The sequence below is a fragment of the Clupea harengus genome, chromosome 23 (genome assembly GCF_900700415.2).
Source record: "Clupea harengus chromosome 23, Ch_v2.0.2, whole genome shotgun sequence".
Lineage (NCBI taxonomy): Eukaryota > Metazoa > Chordata > Actinopteri > Clupeiformes > Clupeidae > Clupea > Clupea harengus.
This window is the reverse complement of record NC_045174.1, coordinates 12,614,612-12,620,665: the sequence shown is the minus strand read 5'-3', so window position 1 is coordinate 12,620,665 and position 6,054 is coordinate 12,614,612. Positions and strand designations below refer to the sequence as shown.

General features: G+C 40.9%; 1 long non-coding RNA gene across 1 annotated transcript; it reads right to left on the bottom strand.

Moving 5' to 3' along the window:
* Window positions 1-255: 255 nt before the first annotated feature.
* Window positions 256-2,168, bottom strand: LOC116218833. Its single transcript, XR_006151577.1, has 3 exons — window positions 2,093-2,168; window positions 1,191-1,955; window positions 256-626 (listed from the first exon to the last, which is right to left on the bottom strand). It is a non-coding gene; the product is annotated as an uncharacterized LOC116218833 (long non-coding RNA).
* Between the last annotated feature and the right edge of the window lie 3,886 nt (window positions 2,169-6,054).

The window sequence follows — 6,054 nt, the reverse complement described above, 5'->3', positions numbered from 1 at the left end:
TGGAGAAGCAGGCTAATGTTATTCCATCTGAATGAATCTCTCTCCTCTCCTGTGCAGATGGGCTTAGTGCTGAAGTGATGGAGTGTGTGTGTGTCGGAGGTTTCATGAATTTATGGATTGGATCCCCTGCATTATTTATCATGCATTTGTTCATTGGGACACACACACACACACACACACACACACACACACACACACACACACACACACGAATACACACACAAACAAACACACATACAAACACAGAGGTTGTCATAGTAAACACTGTTGCATTTTATTGATTTGGCATTATTTGCTTTTGAATTACACCATACAAAACTATACAATAAAATAGCTGGTGGATAAACTGCAGTGTTGGAGTTGATGTTGGTCAATTAATCAGGTTCAAAGCGGGCACCTGTGAAGAAGACAAAAAGACAGTTTTGAAGGCTTGGTTTCTTTGATCATAAGTGTGGTGATTCATTCATGACAACCGTAATACTGAAACATCGAAACACTGATAAATGCAAGGTTCTTGTTATTTATACTAAGTATCCACCTGACAGTGTTTTTACGTTATGATGCATCACCTTGGTTGTGTCTGTTTGTGGCTACTTTATCAGACGTTTCATATATTCTCTTGTCACCTGTAGGAAACAATACACACTCTTGTCTCAGTAAAACATGACATGTATCTTTATATTTGTGCAATACTGATATAAATATCTATACAATGGCCTGCTCAAAAAGATTTAATATCCTACAAAAACAGATGTGATTTTCTGTGAATGTAATGCCGTTTGACTTTACCAAAAGTAATGAGATGCTATTGTTCCCAGTGCACATAGTATTTAAAAGCTGCACTGTTGAGTAAATCACATCCATAAGGCTATCACCAGAGCATCGTTGATACATCCTTTATACATATACATTACATAGGGTTAATACATCCTTTTCCTTATTCTCACCCCCACTTCTCTCTATTAGGCTTTCAGCCACTTTATACACCCAGATCTTTCTGACACTCACTTTCACACTCTCTCTTCCTCTCTATCTTGCTCTTTCTCTCTTTCTGTCACTCACTCACTCATTCTCTTACACACACACACATTCTCTCATTATTCCTGTTTTGTTTTCCTCTCCCTCTTGTTCTCTTTTCCTCTTTCCTCACCATTCCCTCTCTCCATCCCTCCCTCACCCCCCCCCCTTACTTTGAAGTCATTCAGCCATTGCTTGTGGTCGTACACAGGCTTGGTCATGTTGATCTTGTTGAGGATAGCCTGGTTCTCCAGGGAAATCTTCACCAGCTCTCGGTTCCTCACATCTTCACTCCTACTACAGGAAATGATGGATACAGTTCACCAGATGCATTTCAGGACAGCAGTTTCAACCAGCTCCAGCCAACAGGAATGCACGCACGGGTCCAGATATTTTAAAACCATGTCTGGTTGTTATTAATACTCACAGTACAAAAAGCTGTTCAATATGGGGTTAATTGGAACACACCAAGAACATGAATGGTTTCGTGAGTAGAGATTTTTTTTTGTCTTGAAAACTTAAGACTTAAGACTTATTCAAGAAATGGAGAGAGAGAGAGAGAAAACTGTGAAAATGTTTGTGCCATAAACCTTTTTCTTAATGCAAATTAGAGCGCCATAATCCACTAGTAGGTGCATGTGGCGTATTGATGCTTGAATTGTCTTCTATCTGCATGTTTGTTTTAACCTTTAAGAGCAAAGCTCAGCCACGTAAAAATGGTTCCAGAGGAGCGGCTGACGTCAAAGTGTGCCTGTCTGTAATATTTACATTATATTTAATATGTGTTTGATGAAGATGCGGGGGACAGACCAGTTCTTTGAATAGACCTCATAGGACTCGTTCCAGTTGTCCAGGCCTCCTTTGGCCATGGTGCGGGCAATTCTGGACACCAGCAGTCTGTTGTCCCTCTCCACCTCCATCAGACGCTCTTGCTCCATCTGAACAACAGCACAAGATTAGTTAAAAAGTTGTTCAACATGGTATAATATTAAGACCAATGACAGGGGAGTTTAGGCTGCCTTTCATATAGCTACAATTAGCTCAAGACCTAATAGTAACAAAACACATTTCTTACCTGCATTTTCTTCATTTTCATGTGACAGTGTGTAAACGTTCTGGGAGCTTTGTTGTCAACCATTGGTTTAACTGCACAACAATGCATATAATTAATAATGACTACATTGAAAAGGTGATTGTGTGTTCAATGTCTGAATTGGTGTCCTCTTACCATTTCTCATTCTGTCCATATGATATTTCAAATGGAGACTATCCCCCATTTTTCTCATTTGATTATACTGGCCAGCAGTGTCCACTATGGCTGGGAAAACCAAGTCATTGTTCATCTTGGCCATTTGAGGTCTCTGAATCAAACGTCCACGTCGACTTCAGTAGGTTTACTTCTACAGAGAAGCCTAATCTGCTAATTTGCTGCCACGTCAAGCACCTTTTTGGCACGTGTCTCCATATTACATGTTTAACATGGTATAATATTAAGACCAATGACAGGGGAGTTTAGGCTGCCTTTCATATAGCTACAATTAGCTCATGACCTAATAGTAACAAAACACATTCCTTACCTGCATTTTCTTCATTTTCATGTGACAGTGTGTAAACGTTTTGGGAGCTTTGTTGTCAACCACTGGTTTAACTGCACAACAATGCATATAATTAATAATGACTACATTGAAAAGGTGATTGTGTATTCAATGTCTGAATTGGTGTCCTCTTACCATTTCTCATTCTGTCCATATGATATTTCAAATGGTGACCATGCCCCATTGTTCTCATTTGATTATACTGGCCAGCAGTGTCCACTATGGCTGGGAAAACCAAGTAATTGTTCATCTTGGCCATTTGAGGTCTCTGAATCAAACGTCCAAGTCGACTTCAGTATGTTTACTTCTACAGAGAAGACTAATCTGCTGCCACGTCAAGCACTTTGCAAATAAATGTAGAATCTCTCTGATTGTTACGTCACTTTAGTGCTTTACAAATTAGAACGCTCGTAACTAGTGTAGAAAACTACAAAAGTAGCCTATCCCAACTTCCATGAACAGTTAATAACGTGCCATCTACAGTTTATCCTCTGGTTATGATAGGCACCAGGTGCCAGTCAAATTCGGACAAACCATCCGAGTCCGACATGCGAAAGAGACATGCGACAAAATATGACGTAATATGACGAGCAACTCGAAAATGTAAGATGCCATGCAAGTTAATGTCACCCTGCTACACAAACTAGGACTGTAAGCCGTGATGCTGCAAGGGATGCATTAAAAACGTGAATAAACCAACAAATCTAAGAAAACTAAACTGACCTATATAGATAGACCAGATACAGCAGTCCTGGGCAGAGCTGTGAGCAGATGCACGCTTTAGTTTAGTTGTGCAGGTAGCAACCGGAAAACGGTTAGACTTACTCATGCCACACCGAAGAAGAATACCTACAGACATGTATCTGTCACTGCGGATCTTTTTCTGTTTTATCCTGCAACCCTGTAAGTGTGATTCTGTTGATTTACGTAACATAACTGTAGAAATGAATGTGATTATTTAAACATAATACTGGAATAATCATTTTGCGTTGTCCTTTTAGATAATACCTTCTCCCAAACTCTATAGCAGGGAAATTGGGAGAAGGAGTCGAACGTGGGGGCTCCGTTTGATTTATCTTGTTTTTACGCACAACTGTCAAAGCCATATTACATGTATTGGTATCAGCAACGGCCTGGTCGGCATCCCGTGTACATAAGGCAAATCTGATACTGGGGGGATGATCGTAATGATGCCTTCAACAGCGGTTCACAGTGGAGCATCAGTATGGAGACACAGTGAAGCTTATCAACCTTCGGTCCACACAGCGCAGTGAACCATATGAGCGAGAAGCACCTACAATTTGGAGACGGTAACAGGCTTAGGTTCCTTCCAGGTAAGGTGTGACATTTATGGAAAACAAACATCCAAACCAAACGCAGAAGGGGAGACCTACAGCCTCCAAAATCTAGCATTTGGATCTGTTCTGAGTTGATCATTTGTATACTTGCTTTCTGTGTGTAGGCCTATAGATGCTTAGTTGAGTGTTTTGTTTCTGTTTTCTATTTTATTGTGATCTAATAATTGTACAGCACTTTGGTCAACGTGAGTTGTTTTTAAATGTGCTTTATAAATAAATGTGACTTTGACTTTACAGTTTTAACACATTTTGTACTTTTTTTCTTGATGCAAAAAATCAGCATAAGTGGCACCTTTCATTTTAATATATATGCAACATACATCTTTCGTCTCTTTATTCGCTAATTCAAGGGCCTAACTTTTTCTCTAATTTTCATCTAAATGCTGTGAGTGCTATTGGGGAGAGTGGGAACGTGTCTTGGACAGTTGTAACTGGCCAAGGAAAAAAAGCCAGTTTGAAGGGGTAAAGTAAAATTTACATTAAATTAACTTTTGACAGTCTGACACACAAGTTGAAATTTTGAACTTTCTGATGCCGTGTCTGTGAGTTTCGTCGCATTACGTTAAACACTAGCTGAGTCCCTGTGTTACAACTGTACCTGATCTCCCCTACACCAGTAATTGCCATTAACCGCATATAGAGTATAACTGAAATGTCAGTGTTGCTCTCCAGTATGGTGTTTGTTAGTGTTTGTTTGAGAGAGAGAGAGAGAGAGAGGGTGTGTGTGTTTGTTTGGGAGAGAAAGAGAGAGAGTGTGTGTGTGTTTGTTTGGGAGAGAAAGAGAGAGAGTCTGTGTATGTGTTTGTGGGTATTTTTACAAATATATATGTCTACAGTGTGTAAGTATTCACATGTATTCCGACCCACAAAGCTCAGTACCCTACTAGGCATTATCTCAACATGAATGGAATGGATTAGCATGCTATAGGTTGGGCACTGGTGGAGGTGCGGCAGGCCTAGAGGCTAGCAGGTGTTACCACCTACCTGTTCAAACCCATAACTTTATTTTACTCTTAATCATGTGGTTTCCAAAGATTGCAAAGCATTTTGTTTTGTTTACTCCACAAGTCCATTCTTTGGTCAGGCATGTGCAGAAAGGAGTCGTGTCATACTTTCTGATGCCGTGTCTGTGAGTTTCGTCGCATTACGTTAAACACTAGCGGAGTCCCTGTGTTACAACTGTACCTGATCTCCCCTACACCAGTAATTGCCATTGACCGCATATAGAGTATAACTGAAATGTCAGTGTTGCTCTCCAGTATGGACTAGTTATTGTCACAGTCGATAGTTGTATAGCCAGTAAGTGAGGTATCCTCATTTACTGCCTCCATGGCCCAACTAGATCTTCCCAGTCCAGTTTATGGCTAAACACAGGGACTGTGGGGTAACCGATCCAGACTAACCTGTATTAGACCTAGGCCCAATGCATTACCGTTTGCCCATCTACAGAGACGAATGCAGTTGGCTCCTCCTGTCTCCAGGAGGCGGATACAGATAGTCCCACAGCTTGCATGGTGAAGGACTCCGGTCCAGCAACAGCATCAGTGCTGTTGTCAGGGGCGACTATGGGGAGTCTTTTAGAAGACAACCAGTGTGTTATGAACACAGGTACACAGGAACACAGGAACACAGGACACTAAATAACATTTGGAAAGTACCTTTGCCTTTCTCAATCAAATCAAATGTTATTTGTACGGCGCATTTCATACCAGGAGGTAACACAATGCGCCTCACAGTAGGAGTTACATACACTTGTAAAGACACACAGATTTTCCAGAGATAAATAAACAGGAAATGACGCACTAACCACACTGGGGCTGCTCAGCACGGTTATCGTCAAACTAAGAGACAGCTGCTGGGGGGGTTACAAACACTTGTAGAGAGACACAGATAAGTAAACAGATACATGTTACAGTGAGTGATAAGCGAGATCAAAGAGGTATGTCTTAAGTGCATGTTTAAAGGTTTCCACCCTTTCAGCCATTCTTAGGTATTCTGGCAGAGTATTCCAAAGGCTGGGGGCATAGGATCTAAAAGCTGCTTTCCCTTGTCTCTTTTTCCTGGCTTTTGGAACTGTTAGGAGT